We start from the raw sequence: 16,608 nt of genomic DNA on the forward strand, positions 1-16,608 counted from the left end.
AACTGGTGTAAGTTTGTAAATTCTTAGCTGAAGACTCTTTACAATTTGGAGCTGGTCAAACTGGATTTCTGTCATATTGTATGTCTTTATAAACTACCAGTCAAAAGTTTGGACACACCTCATTTAATGTTTTTCTTTTCCCCACACTTTTTTGTTTACTACGTAATTCCATATGTTTTCATTCATAGTTTTGATGCCTTCAGTGAGAATCTACAATGTAAACAGTCATGAATATCATGCTAGGTCAGATACCAATAGTTAATACTTATTAATGCACTTGGGATTAGAATAACAATCCAGTAATATTATATCACTCACATGGCTGTTTTGCTGGATCAGAACTTTTAGGTACAAACATTCTCTTAAGAAAATGTCTGGACTTTAAAAAAAAAGTTAGATTTTATTTGCAGGACTTTCGCTTATAATGAAGAATTATAATTATTTCAGAATTAGTGCTAAAATATATTTATATTTTTTTTTTTTATTTCTGGCTGTTACCTCAGATTGCTCAGTTGCAAGTGGCAACAGCAATTTTAGATCCTTCAAAGAAAAAGCACCAGTTCTACAAATGTCAACAAAAAAACACAATGGAGTCAAATAACTATTTCTGATCTGCCTGTCATCCTTACATTATAGTGTCATTTGTAACGTTTTTAGTTTGTTCAATACAGGTTCACCAGTTAAACATTTTATATTCTGTCTGCAGCTTAGCTATTAAAATAATGTAAGCATTGGCGGAAAGTAACAAAAGATTTTCTAATCAAATTTTGAGGGACCTTTTTTCATCTGATGCTATTTTATGCCTATAACTTGTGGAGTACTCCAATAAAGTTTAAAGGCAAGTGCATTAATACATTAATTTAACACTTGTGCTCGGTCCCTGCCTCAGTGGGGGCGTAATCGACCCCAGGTTCCTAGGAGACCAGACATGGACACCTTCAGAACGTGTTTTTTTTTTTTTTAAATTACAGTATTATGTATGTAAAAATAAATATCATGTCTCTTGCACACTTACTGGAGAGAGAGGAGAGAGAGTGTGTGTGTGTGTGGTGGGGTGGGTGGGTGGGGGTTGAGGGATTGTTCAGGGAGGGAATATAATCCACCTCAAAGCGGCCAGAGAGTCTGCCATTAATGATTAAAAAAGGCAGTACAGTCACAAGTCAACCTGGGTTATCTGAAGCTGCATACTGAGGGACTCAAACTGATTCTGACCTACTTTCAGTGAAAACACTGCAGGTAAAGATCAATTTGAAGCTTTGCTGTAACTTGCTGACATATAGAAATTGAAATGCCTGATGGAGATTTTGGATATTATTTAGTCTTTGAATAAACTCGTCGTGACAAAAAATGAGAAAAATCTAATTTCACCTCGTTTTTGGGAGGTAAAAACTCAATAAATCAGGTTTAGAATTAGAAGTCAAATAAAAAAACAGACAAAAGCAATTTAAAAATATTAAAGTAAAGTCTGGATTTTTTTTTATCTGTAGGTTTTCTGCTTTTAACACTAAAGCAACTTTTTTACTGAAACTCTGCATATGACGTTGTTACGATCCAACCTCTAGGGGTTGGCTGGATGCCAACAAAATATCCAGATGTTATTGGTTTAGGTTAAGGGATTTATTGCTTAGTAGCAAAAGGAACCATAAAAGTGACAATAAAACACAAGACTGGTGAGTGTTGCTAAAACAAAGAACGGAATAAAACATAACGAAGCCTAACAGAGTTTGTAACTGAGCTAACACAAAGAAAACAACTAAACTCCCTAGCCAAACCGAACTACAGGAGCAACACCCACCACCAGGAACAAAAACTAATACAAAATGTGTACAAAACAAACTAAACAAAACTGGTGCCTCTGAATAAGTATACATACTGAACACAGTTCACAAAAGCTCAAATACTAAGTGGCTTCTATACACAGTTGGCAGACTAAGAATTGGAGCCTCAGTCTCCACTGAGATGTAGGGCTCCAACCCAAAACTAAAGCCGCCAACAGAAGGTCAAAGTTGTCAGTAGCACCCACCACAAGTGCTTCCAGACCAAAAGACCACACAGAAACACAATATGCAAAGAGGCACCAGGGTGGACTGGTCAAAGTACCAGCCACCTAGACTAATGGCATGGTGGCAGCTTTATAGGTTGCAGGCGTGGTGCCTGGCTGCCTCTGATTGGTCCGAGGAGGAGGAGCTGGAGGGTGGCCCAATCCGGAAGGTCGAGGGCGGGGAGAACCAGATTGCAGTGCAGGTCATCATCAGCTCTGTGTCATCAGCTGAAATGGCTGTCAGCTGGGGTTCCAAAGACCCTGCAAGGACCACAGCTGATCCCACACATCAGTTTCTCCCAGAGAAAAGCCCAACAGGACACCACCTCGAAACAAAACGGTACACCAGTACTGGTGGCCGTAACACATGTTTAAATAGTACTGTGTACTGTTCCCTGTCCATTTTTGCCATTTTAGTGTATATTTTAGTTGTTACAAGCCGTTCTGTGGTCTAAAACAGTGTGTGCTGCTGCTCACGGTTACACATGAACTGCAATTTGGATTTTTATGAGTGGGTTTGAAGAGCCCAGATTTTGTGGATGCAGGTGGAGTTTTCATGTTTAGTTCCACTTAGAGAGTAGATGTTGAGCCTTTTGTGAAAATGCATTTTGAGAAAACAGTCTTTGAATTTATGTCATGCAAAATGTTTTTGTGACAGTGAATAAAGCAACATTTCAATTATTAATAGTGAAATAAATTTTTGATTTGGACGAGGCCTCTGTGAAGATAACAAAATTTGAAGTTTGATATACTGAGGCAGAAAAATGTAGCAATAAACAATAATATTGAAGACCATTTTAAGCCACTGAAGCTGTACCCCTCAGGCAGAAAAATTACAGTAAACCTTATTCTAAATTTACTTAACCTTATCGTTAAAAGCACAAGTTGTGATGGACATGAAGCACAATGAAACGCAATCTACTTAAGTAAAAATGCAAGTAGAAATGCTCATGTATTACAAAAAATAACAAATGCCGCTGTACAAAAATAAATATTAAGCCCCAAAAATCCATTTTTTAAATCTGTCGTTTATTGAACAATAAAGGTTGGAAACATCACTCTGTGGTGTAAGCAATAACATATTTGAGAGCCAATAAGATATGCAGATTTTTTTTCTACCTCTCTTTGGATTCCATAAACTTGTGAATGTTCCTTAGAGATTTATTTACACGACCTGTTTGTCACACTTGTTCCATCTGTTACTATGTATCGCACTATGTCTCACTAAACTTTTTCGTATGTGGTGTCCAGAAGTATACTCGTCATAGTGTACTGACTTTTTATCTCATTGTAGGGAAACAGTGAAGCCGTCTTTGAGGACTATGCACAAGACCCTACTGTGGGAATCTTCACTGAAAAACAACATGAAGCCCAGTCTAAAGCAGATGACATGGGAATCATCCTGGAAGGCCAAATAGTCATCCAAGAACTGGACAATGTTCTGTTGCCCTCCTCTTTGGACTCCTGCATGCCATAAACATGGACTATCCTCCTTGATGTCAAAATTGCCCAGCTGTTCAATTCAGATACAGAAGATGTGGACTTTTATGGATGTGTGACAAAAGCTTGATCAAAAAATAATGTGAGTGTATTTTTAAATACGTAGTAGAATAAAGTTCAGCCAAACTCACTATTTCGTTCCGTTTCCTTGTTTTAGCGTGCGTCCAATAATACGGTGCGTCTTATATTTGGCTTAAGTACAGAAATAAACCCCGTAATCCAGACTGCGCCTTATGGTGCGGAAAATACGGTACTTGAATACTGGTTTGTGGTGTTCAGTGTTTGGTCTTTGGGCCTCATGTTGTCTTGCACTGTTTGTTTAAAAGAAAAGTTGCTGTTGATAGGTTTATGCAATTATTGTTCAAGTGTTTCACTTAACTGTGTTTAAAAAAGAAAAAAGAAGACAAGGTCAGTGTTGATGGTCAGACTGTCTTTGGTCACATATGCGACCTTGTTTCTTTCTTGTGGCTGTAAGTCGCTCCTTTAGTTACTTGTCTTTGAATGTAATCCTAATCCTAACAGTTGTGGAGCAAACTGGCTGAACACTTGGTTGCAGTTCATCGTGTCTTCAAAGAGACGCAAAATCGACATTTTAAAGGGTTTAACCATGTTATCTGAGGCACCCAAAGGAATGTTTTTAAGCCTCAGTTATGCACATGTGCACTTTAAGTTGAATGTGGAGGGAGTTCATTTCTGTAGATTAAATGCATTGATGAGATGAAATATTTCTCTGTTAAAACAGGTTCTGTAGTTTCCATGTTTACAATTGTTTGATCTAAAAAATATATTAAATCAGTTTGTTATTCATTTGTTTAATTGTTTTGAATGCTTTGTAGGTCAACACAAATTTAGCTTCAGCAAAAGTAATTTCATTTAGGTTGCATCAATAGAACTATCATGTATAGAATATGAAATTTGATCATTGATTATAGATACAAACAAATTAAACACCAACAAGATGACATAAATACACATATTTAAAAGAAATGCTTCATGCATGTATAACATGGGTGAAGTATGAAAAAGAACATGATTTGACTTAAAGATTTCAATGTGAAATAATGATGCTCAAACAGCAGATATTAATTAAGGGGATATTGGTTGAAAATGTGTTCAAACCAAAACACAATGTAGTTTTGCGCTGTCAGTATTTTTTTTATGCAAATCCAACCAGGTTTTTCTTTCAGTGTGCACAAAACAATTGTTTGCTGCTCAAAGTAAATTTTTCATGTTTATGGTTTTAAGTCTGTACAATTATTGAGACCTGAAATTATTCCACATGTGTTGTATAATCATACAGTAAGCTACTATATGAGGCTGAAGATGTAGCATGAAGTTAGCTCTGGATGATGCATTTTTGTTAAATGATTATTGGTAAATAATTACATTAGGTACATTAGATAAGGAACCAGAACAGGATCTGCCCACCAGGCCTGAGATGAACAAATGGAGACAGATCTTACATTATATGAGGTATAAAATTTTCTATTTTACTTCAACATAGTTGATGGCACAATTTACCACAACATATTTTATCCAAATGCTAAATTAACCATAAGTTGAAGAAAAGAAAGAAAACTTTTTTTTGAAAGCCATATTCCTCATATCCAAAGACTACACCAGTGTTTCAGTGTTTCGCATAAACCCAGACCCAACCACAGTGTGCTTTTTTCAGTCAGTATGACAGTTCTAGCAATAACAACACTACATATTTGCTCCATTGCATTTGTTTACGTTTAAACGAAGTAGTGCTGAGACTGCTGTCAGAATGTGACTACCTTGTTTTCATTGCATTGAAAAAGCCACCACCATTCATCCAATCTGCTGCAAACTCCACACTGCACTTCCTCAGGACCCCAGCAATACCCCTACCAAGTCTGAACATGATCTGATGTACCCTTGTCAAGATATGCAGGTTTCAACTCTAAAAAACTAGCTTCTAACTGTTGATTGCATCATCATAGACATTCTAGAATTCAAACCACATTTAAATCATCACAGTGTAGAGTCAGTTCTGGACAGTCAGTGTCTTACGGATTACAGCAGGACAACAGGACTATATCGAAGCTAGCAAGACATCGAGATTAAATTCAGCAACAACCTTTCAACAAAGTCCAAAGAAGTGAACATTTTTGAGGTAAGTGACTTCACTGTTCTGTTTGATGAAGCAAACACCAGAGGAAACATTCAGAAGGCAGTTTTAAAATCTGTTTTTCTACAACTCTGTAATAATAGTAATAGTTCACGCTGTTTCCTAACTTATAACATGGAATCCAAAAGGAAATTATATTATACTATCCAGCAATACTTTAGTTTTTGTGGTACAACTTGTCTTACCTGCTCAATCAGTTACTTAAGTTCGTCACATTTTCTTTTTCATTTTTGTGACCGAGTGTTTAATGTTAAAAAATGATTCTGTATGTTTTGTTTTGTATTCCACATTATTGTTTGTTGTGGGGAATGTGTGCTCAAAGATGTAAATCAAAGACTTTCATGACTTCAATGATTTTTTAAATTTCAAGTCACCTGTTTTCAGAGATTATTTCATCGACTTGTCCTGTAGTTGAAACGAGAAAAGACGGTGAAAAATTCATGTTTTATCTGTATTAGTTCTTGAGATATTGTCATTTAAACGTTACCTCAGATGACTGTAATATGTATAAAATGTGCTGGAAGTGGATAAACAGATTTTTAAAAAATATCTCAAATATCTTGATTTGTAAATAAAAAATCTGAAAACATTCAAAAATATTCGTCAGCAATTTATAACAACATTAGTCAGAGCATGTCATTATAGGTGATTAAATGCAGATAGATGAGAAAAACAACGGCAGTTTGATCATTTAACATGACATTTTCAAAAATAAACAATGCTGAGAACTTTCTAATTGTTTTTAAAGGCATTCTAGAATTTATGTCAAACACAAAAACTCTGAGTGGAGACACCATTTCACTTTATTTTACTGAGTTATTTATTAGTTTATTGAGTAGTTTAGTAAAACCAACCTCAGAGACATCCATATTTCAACAAAATCTAGATAAGCAAACTTTTGTGAGGTAAGTAACTCCACTCTTCTGTTTAATGAAGTAAACACTTTGGAGTTTCTGAGGAAGCATCCGTGTAATTTTACTGCAATACTGTCCAATATGCCTTATAACACAATTCAGAACAGATTGTAACACTCAGTGCTGTTGCTTTGTGATAATTGGTTCAATATTTAGCAAATTTGATTAAAAACTGAGATCACAACAATGTGGTAGATTACCAACGGTTTAACAAGACATCCATAGATTATGGTTCTCTTTTGTGTCTGTTTCACTTTCAGTCTTCTGTGACAACATAAAAATGAACATTCAGAGTTCATCCTCATCGCCTTCCTCTGAGGGGAGTACCACAACGCAGCGTTCCAAAGTCCCAAAAGGCTACACGTTGGTGAAAAACCTGGGACGTGGAGGCTATGGAACAGTGCTGGAATGTGTGGAAGACAAGACTGAAGAGCATGTGGCTATAAAGATGCCCGAAAGGAACAATCTAGACCGTGAGGTAGGACACTGATTTCAGCTGAAGAGTGACACAAAAAGACATTTTTAAAACCAGGGCAGTACCACTATAAGATTCTGAGTAGTGGCACTGGTCATCTAATGTACTTCATAGTTGTTGAGAAGAACTGATTGGACTATGTGGCTCAGCAAACATATTATGTCTCCACAGGCGGAAATCTTGGAAAAGCTCATGTGCCACAACTCGGACGAGTCCAACATCATCAAGTACAAGGGAGAAGTCTTTGTAAAAAGTACGCGGCTCCTGGTGTTGGAAAAACTGGACATCTCCCTGTGGGACTATGTACGTGGCTTAAAAGAGCCAATGCCACTGGAACATGTCCGTACCGTTATCCAACAGGTATGACCTTCTATTGTCTCCCTATATTTATCTCCTACAGTGGTGCTATAACCAGCATCGGTGGTTCAGGAACCTTTACAACCTCTACTTTTATTGTCATGTGACAGATTTCTTGAACTCCTGATAAATGTTGTTGTTTTCTCTTACAGCTGGCCGTGGCTTTGAATACGACAAAGAGTGCTGGCATAATCCACGGTGACGTGAAAATGGACAACATCGTGATGGTGGATCATGTGAAGCAGCCCTTCAAGGTCAAACTCATTGACTTTGGTGTGGCCAAGTACACGTCCGAAGCCAAAGCAGGAGAGCTACTCCAAATACCTGCATTTAGGTATGATAATACTGTTAAGTTTTCACCACTGAGAAATCTTTAAATCAGCACTGTCTCCTTACTGTCTACTGTGTCACATCTTCATTTGATGTTTTTTCCACATTCAGAGCTCCAGAAATCATCCTGGGCCTGCCGTATTCAGAGGCCATCGACGTTTGGTCGTTAGGCTGCATGATGGCCTGGATGGTGGCTCGTATTGCTCTCTTCGGAACAGAGTCAGAATACTGGATAGTGAGTAAATTACTGTAGCTGAAACGCATTAGACACCGTCACACGATTAGCTTCAGGTCTAACGTGGTGTTGTGTTCTGTCTGCAGCTCCGACAAATGATCAGTCTGCTGGGTCTGCCGCCGCAACATCTCATCGAGGCTGGTCGGAGATCACGATTCTTTTTGAAGAAAAAGTGTAGTGGCTTGTGGCGGCTGAAGGTACAATACTCCTACTGTGATTTTACCACTGACCTTTACTCGCTCAATAAGATGAAGGCTTTAGTAAGCATCATTGTTTTCTTCTTTCAGACTCCGAGAGAGTATTTTGGGCTCTTTGTCATGTACAGCACCCCCAGATGTCACACGTTCCGCTCTCTGGATGAAATGAAAACGGTAGGTAGTTTAGGAAGCAGCAGCTAGTTGCTGAAGAGTGATGTTCATTTATTGTATTCATATTTCAGGTTGAAGGTGACTTGACCACTGTTGTACTTCCCAAATGTTTTCTGCACCAGGTGTATTCTGAGACGGATAACCCAGCAGAGGCTGATGAGAGGAGGGAGTACATCGAGCTGTTGAAGGCGATGCTTCAGTGGGATGAGAAGGACAGAATCACCCCCAGTGGTATCCTCAACCATCCTTTTATCACCAAAAGCTACCTCAGCAGCAGCTCCCCCACCAGCAGTTGGTAAGTGTGCTTCTATTTACTTTGTACACAGGTTGTGGGATATTAACAGCCCAGCAAGTGACAAAACTCTGATATGGACTTTTGCTGATTTGCATGTTTACATTCTCTGCTTGTCGGATGTAAACCCAACAGTGTGTGTTTCCTTTTTTTTAGCAATGAACCTAAACCCTCCACCAGCCTGTTCATCATGGTTAAGCCTGCAGACCCTGAAAACAGAATTGACCTGACAGGCTTACCTGATGAGGACAAAGACCGGGAGGAGAAGAAGAGCAGCGAGTATGAGGACATTGAGGAGAGTGATGATTATAAAGCTGCTAAAGACATTGAGGACGGTGAGAGCAATGACACCAGCAACGTCAGCAAGGCAGATCAATTCAGGAAGGTCGAGCAGAACCATCAGTACACTGAAGACAGCAAGAAGGAGCAAAGCAAGAAGAAAAAGAAGAAAAACTGCTTCCAACGCATCTTGTCTTGCATGAAGAAGACGTTCTGCTGCTGTGTGTGTGTGTCTGATGTGATGGACTGAGCAGCACCAATGTCCTGCAGTCACATTTCAGTCTCACTGGTCCTGACCTCAGTAACCTTCGCTGGGTTTATTGTTCTCTCTTTTTTTTTTTAATTTATTGTTTGTTTATTTTTCTCTAGTGTTTTGATCTGTTTTCTGTATAATATCCTGCTCTCTCCCTCCTTTACCCTCACTCCAACCGGTCGAGGCAGATGGCCGCCCTGTCTGAGCCTGGTTCTGCCGGAGGGTTCTTCCTGAAAAAGGGAGTTTTACCTCCCCACTGTCGCCAAGTGCTTGCTCAGACGGGAATCCAAAGGAAATTTTGGATTTGTTGGATTTCTCTTTGTAATTTTCTTTACTTTTCTCATTGAAGTGTCTTGAGATGACACATTTCAACTTGTAAATACAATTTATTAAAACTGAATTGAAAGGTTCACCCAAAAAGTGTCTGCATTTTGGTGACATGGTTGTTGCTCACAACTGGCCTGAGTCAGTCATGGCTTCTCAGTTGCCGTGCAGAGCAGAGACTCTTTTGTTTGTTTGTTTTAAACGTTCATCATTATTTTTGGTGAATTTTTGAATTTGACATTTTAAATACAGTGACTACAATGAAATCTGACAATTTTAAGCTTCTTTTCAATATTTTTCTCAATGTAACCACACAAAACTGATGGTATTTATTACAAACAGTCGGAAAGCTGAACCATTCTTTCCATTTTTACAGTGTGTGGCTCTAAAAAACATTTGTATTTTGGAGATTTTTTTCAGAGAAAGCATGCCTTTTAAGCACAGTAGTGTTAAGAGGGTGAGAAGTGACAAACATATCTCATTGCAATGAGTGATAAAGTTATTTTTCCTGCACTCCGCAACTTACAAGTCTCCAAACTATCAATCCTAACCATTTGTAATCCTTTACATTGGATATCTCTTTTCACAGATACAAAATCACAAAGTGCTTTTTAGGGCTGGCCCCAATAGTGGTTTCTGGCCTCCGAATATTCGGGCCCTATTAAAGACGAATATCCGAATATTCGTTCGTCTGGTCTCCTGGGTCCAAATTTTGCCTTCGTTTTGTCTTCAGTTAAACTGAAGAATTCCCAAACAGCAGGTCTTCAGCATGTGTTTATGCAACGAAGTGAAGCGTGACGTCAGAGTCGGCAGCCACCCGGCCATTCGGGTGGTGGTAACAAACACGAATGGAGGAGCCGAGATGAGCCGAAGAACACGACGGGATGAGCCGAAGTGGGCCGAAGGCGCAGGGAAGAGATGCAGTGTTGCCAACTTAGCAACTTTCTTGCTAAATGTAGCGACTTTTCAAAGCTCCTAGCAACTTTTTTTGTCAAAAGCGACTAGCCACATATCTAGCGACTTTTTCTGCCGTTTTGGAGACTCTGACAGGAAAACTCGGATCATTCTGCAGTTACTGTTTTCAACGAGCAGCAGGTGCTGCTGTGAGCTCCTCCCCGTCTCAAAGCACAGGCTGTCAGTCCAGTAACCCCGCAGCAGTCCCAGTGTCTGATTAGAGGACACATCGCTCCGTGGCCAGATGGCAGATGAATCACGCATGCGCAAAGTCACTACAGATCCCATCCAGACTTACGGAGCCATATAAACGAAAATGTTTCTTCACTGTCATGCTAAAATAAACCACAGCATTTATCCTCTAGTAAAAATATTTTGGGTCTTTTATACTCACTTTTTGGTCTCTTCCACAACGTTATTCTTTCCTACAACGTAGATTACAATTACATGCAAACTGAGAAATATGCAAATTAGGAAATGACGTCATTTAGCGACTTCTAGCGACTTTTAGGACAGCCAACAGCGACTTTCCTTACTGAGGAGTTGGCAACAGTGAAGAGACAAGCTCCGAATAGTTTCGTCTGGGGGGAGAATAGGGTGATCACATAGACATATGTGTATATGTTATAGACATATATGTGTTTATGTGATCACACGACGAGATGAGCCGATATGTGCAGATGTGGGCCGAAGGCGGAGGGAAGACAGTAACGCCGCATATTCTTTCTGCTCCGTAACGTCCGAAGTGGGGGGGGACCAAAATTAATATCAGGATACCGCCGTAGCAAATGAATATTCGGATATTCCGGATATTCGGGTCCAGCCCTAGTGCTTTACAATTATAATAAAACAAATGAATATAATAATAAAATAAAATGTTTATTACCATCAGACCCTGTTCTCTAATATCATTAAAAAAAAATTCATTTCGAAAATAGAAGACGAGTAACAGTTATTATTAGCAAACTTTATAATGTGTTTTACTAATATGCAACATATTTAAACATACTATTATGTTATTTTAACACTAATAATAACATATTTTAACATAATATGAAGTATTAACCAAGTCCATGATGTATTTTCTTTGTATTATACTAAAAAAAACTTCATGGAAGCAATGGCAAAATTTTTAAAAACAATTAATATGAGCAAACTTTGTAATATATTTTACTCATCAGCAATGTGTTCCTTGAAAACCATGGAAGAAATTGTTCATGTGGCCAACTATTTTTGAAGAAGTATCCATTATTTTCCCAGTGAAGAGAAGGAGCACATGGAGTAACACATTTTAGTGCATTGAAAGAATTGAAGTTTCCGAACACTACTATGGTCAGAATGGGTCATGCTGCCACCTTGTGGTAAAACCTAAAATATTTTTTAACCTGTGTATTTATACCCTGATCACAAATGCTGGCGGGCCACAAATAAATTCGACAGTGGGCCGGATTCGGCCCTCGGGCCGGACTTAGATGGATAATATGCATGGATCATTCCAGAACTGGAGGACATTTTACGTCCCATTCATCAAATTTCAAATAATCCATGTAACAAAATACTAAAACACACAGTTGTTGTGTAAATGTTCTTATCCTGAGACCAAATCTAAAAAAAAGAAACTATAGGAGAAAAGAACGTTTGAAAATAGTTTTTAAAATACCAAGTAAGTCTGGAGTTCCCCTTAAAGGGGAACTTCAGTTTTTTTTTCCACCTGGGGTCTGTCTTCATATGTCTTTTGATACATGTGAGTGATGGAGAAATGAATTTTCGACATAGCTCCAGTATTTAGCCAGGCAGGCAGTTTCGCAGCTCAGCAAGCAGCTCAACTAGCGAAAAGTATGGGGACACTTGCCCCCCCGCGTCAAAGTCCGCCCCAACATGCTTTTTTTCCCACACTGACCGGCTCGGATAGTCTCAACGAGTGTCCCACAACATACTAGAGATGAGAAGTGAACGAAAACCTCCACATTACTTGGCGATAGCTATTTGTTGTGGTCTGTATCCAAATCTCAGGACGCTAGACAGCAAATCTCGTTCCGAAATCGCGCGATAGCTCGCGCCAAAACCAGAGAATCTTGGAGATTATATTTAGGTGACACTTTTCTCGGTTTGTGGCTGCTGTGTTAAAGACACAGAAAGACTCACCAGCTCTTTAAGTATCAAAATAACCCTGCTGTCATTTCACCGATTCTAACAAAACATTACTCCATAGATGCTGCTTTCAAACACATATCATGAATCTGAAATCAATAAGAGGAGGACCTCCATTGTGGGAAACAACAGACGCTGTATTTGTGAGGAGTGCGGTCAGAAAACCGGCATCAATACAGACTGAGTGCTGGAGGGCTTTATAATCCACTCCCGCTTCAGGTTGGTTATTTTAAAAGACACTCTTTGGGTTCCTTCATCCAAACTGGCAAACGGAGGCAGAGTGTGTACAAGATGGAAAGGGTTTGAGCTGAATTCTTGGGGCAGTTTTGGGGGGAACACTGGCTTGGATCAGTGAACACAACATCGTAACTGAGGCAGCTTGGTCTGAATTTTGTAGCACTTCTTATTTACACATGTGCTCCTGAATACATTTTACATTTCACACACGTTTATGATGACTTGCAAACGTCACTGGCACCATCAGGTCGTGACTGTAACACACTGTGCTCTCAAAAAGCCTGATGGCACTCTTCAAATAGTCCTTTCCTGTATTTTTAAAAATGACTATAGACTAACTTGACAAAATTCACTTCTCTCAAAGTAGACATTTCAGTGTGCTACTGACCTCCCCCGGGGTGGAGATTTGCCGGGACGTCCTCGCTTGCTGAGCAGAGTTGGACCTCGGGAGGCTGGAGCTCCTCTCGTCCTGGAAATCAGAGTCTGAGTCAGTATCCACATCTCCCTCTACACCAGAATCGGAATAATAGTCTGAATCTGAATCTGATTCTGAGGTGTACGGTGGGGGGATGAGACTTATGTGAGGCTCTGGAGGGTAATGCAGTGAGCCAGAGGTGGACGGCTGGGGGCTGGTGCTCCTTTCTGGCGGGCAGCGTGTTCCTGTGACAGATAACTTGAGGTCAAACACTGTTGTCTAAAAATGCTGACTGACTGGTGATTTCATTTGGTCATTTGTTGTATTTATTACAGTTACGGTAAGCTATCCTCACGGGAGGCAGCCGTCTGTGAAAACACATTTCAGCAGAGTGTTTAGGACGACTGACCTCCGGCCGGGATGGTTCCTCGCCTCCATGCTGAGAGCCAGAGGGGGTGCAGGACCACTTGGCTGGAGGCTCCTGGTGGGCTGCTGTCTCGCTTTCACTGGTTTGAAAGTTGAGAGAGGAAGAAAGGGAGAAATTGGAAGAAATTTGTCATTTCATTTCATGCACAAAAAGGTTTGTTTGTCAAAAAAAATGTATATATTAAATGAATTAGATTAAAATGAAAAAGATATTCCACAAATCTGTTACATTACGAAATTCAATCCAAATATAATAGCAATGCATTCCATGTTTTACTATTTAAACCTATTTAATAGTCAGCAAAAACTTGTGCATATTTCTTGAAATAATTAAGAATTCCATCCATCTATGCATAATCTATAAACCACTCAATCCTCTGTTGGATCGTGGGAGGCTGGAGCCTATCTCAGCTGACTCAGGGCAAGGGTTCGCCCTGGACAGGTCAGCAGTCTGTCTCAGAGCTACAGAGGGAGACAGGTGATCAGAACAATATGTTAATTTTCAAAACAACAACCTTCAGTACCATTAAAACAACCCTGAAACATAACAACATCCAAATGACATCATTACACAATCCGTATGTGGGGAGCAAATGCTCAGATCAAACCATGACAGCAGGTGATGATTTCACACTTTTTACAACTCTGTTATTAAACATGATGTAGAAAAAAGCATGACTGTGATTATTGATCATTAGGATGTTGAGTTAAAAGGGTAAATCTGTTATAAACTGATTACCCAGTTCATATACATATACAACTACTTTTATCTGAGTAAAACGGTGAGAAAGAAGTCTTCTCTTTTGTGGCTGTCCTTAGGCGATGTCTCTGCATTGTTTGATCTGCCCTGTGCCCTAAATTTGAACCAATCCATTTTTTTAGCTGTTCAAAAAGCTTTACATCACCAATTCAAATAATAAAATGCAATTCTTTACTTGTCAGAAAGTGACTGTAGTCCTACATTCTGAGTGAACTGTGATGAATGTTGCAAACTAACTTAAAACTTTAACTGTCTGTAGTTCTGTTTTGATGGATGTTAAATTTTCACTCAACGCCACCAGGAACTGGGTCTTTAAAATAATCGCCGTCTCGTTACAGAGTGAAAGTAACAGTTCCTCCTTAAGGTCAGAGATTGCAGCATCTGAGAGCCTCTTCAAAAGAAGACGTAGTTGATTAAGATGTTCTGGAGCAGGACCAGAAAGACCACGACCAAGCAGCCTGGAGATTACAGTGCCTGTATAACCAGAGTGGCGACATGACGGATCCAAAAAATTTTGGTCACGTGATCTATGGCGCCATTTTGTTTCCAATTCAAGTACGCCGGGTTTTCCTGTTAACGTTGTTTACAGTGCAGAGAGTAATTTTAGGTCCTTTGTCGCTTCTTAAATACCTGAAAAATGACGGGCTGTTGTGCCTTTGGGTGCACAAATCGATCGGAGAAGGGATTCCACATGTTTAGATTTCCCAGTAATAGTGAAAGAAGGAAACATGGGGGAAAATAAAGTCTGGAGAGTGGGATGGAAACCGACTTCATCATGGTTTTTGTGCCAGGTTAGTCCCATGTATGTACTTTCATGTTATGATGTATGGGTGAATGACAGATAGAAAAGTTTTTATGTGATTTCAGGCAGTTGTGGTTATTTTGACTTTGACCATTTTCATGCATTTTCATGCATGAAATACGGGCCGCTGAAGTTTAACGTTAAACTTCAGCGGCCCGTATGTGCAAACGTATTTTACTAAAATGACCGAAGCTGCAAACTCGATGATAGAAACATTATACACCCATGGAAAGCTTAGATTCTCATGAATCCACCGGTATAAACCACTTTCAGATGTGATTACCACAGCGGATAATATAAACACATTTGTCCAACAAACAGCAAATAACGTAAACAGCACAACTCACCTTTGAAGGCTCAAAACTAGTCACAGATGAAAATATTCCACAAAAAATGGTCATAATCCAACCTTGGACATCCAGACAAAACAAGCCAGTAAAATATTTTGTCCAAAACATGTCTTGAAATCAGTAAGCAATCCACAAATGGCTAGTTTTCGTGAATGTGCACCTCGTGCTGCGAGTCCCATATTGAGTGAATGGAAACAAAATGGCGTCAAATCCCCAGTTGTCGCCACTCTGGTTATACAGGCGCTCTACTGGAGATCTTAGGCAGCGTCTCCCTCAGTTGGGTGTCAACGGAGTTCACAGTCAGGTCTGTGGTAATCCTGTCAAAAAACAAAACAGAAGAAAATTTAGATTATAAATCAACATGTAACCAAAGCACTCTGTGTATAACGCCATAGTATAGGATGTAGTTCAGAAAATGTCAAATTATAGTATGCTTTTCAAGAATGACATCGTATGGCCTGTAGTTCATAGTATAGCATGTATGCAAAAAAAAAAAAAAAACAGATTATTATGTGGTTCAAAAAGAGCAAAATGATAGGATGTTGCCTAAAATTGTCATGTATGATATGTGGTTCAAAAAATGTCATAGTGCAGTATGTTGTCAAAATAGTGTGTCATTCAAGAAAACATCAGAGTATAATATGTCATCTAAAAAATGCCATAGAATAATAGTTCATTGCACAAGTAAAAGTATAGTCATTTTTAAAACTATTCAAATTCTTATATGTTGCTAAAAAACAAAACAAAAAAACTAAAATAAAAAAAAGTCATAGTAATATGTCAATTTAAAAAGCCTATAGTATAGCATGTAGCTCTAAAAACATCATAGTATAGCCTTTGGTCCAGAAAACGTTGTTCTGTCCCGGCTGTCTGAAGTAGGTGAGGAGTGACACAAAAACAGGACAAAGGCTGGTTTCCAGGGGGTTCGACAGCTATTTATTTGAAAGAGTAAGTTTACAACAGTCAATGTGAAACCTGCCGGACGAGACCAGA

The 16,608-nt window shown here is 39.1% G+C and overlaps 1 long non-coding RNA gene across 2 annotated transcripts in view; it reads right to left on the minus strand.

Annotated features, from left to right (window-relative positions):
* Positions 1–16,608, minus strand: part of LOC127535604 (uncharacterized) — a 171,447-nt gene that overhangs the window by 74,170 nt on the left and 80,669 nt on the right. The gene's annotated exons all lie outside the window — the stretch shown is intronic.

The sequence above is a fragment of the Acanthochromis polyacanthus genome, chromosome 9, assembly GCF_021347895.1.
Source record: "Acanthochromis polyacanthus isolate Apoly-LR-REF ecotype Palm Island chromosome 9, KAUST_Apoly_ChrSc, whole genome shotgun sequence".
Lineage (NCBI taxonomy): Eukaryota > Metazoa > Chordata > Actinopteri > Pomacentridae > Acanthochromis > Acanthochromis polyacanthus.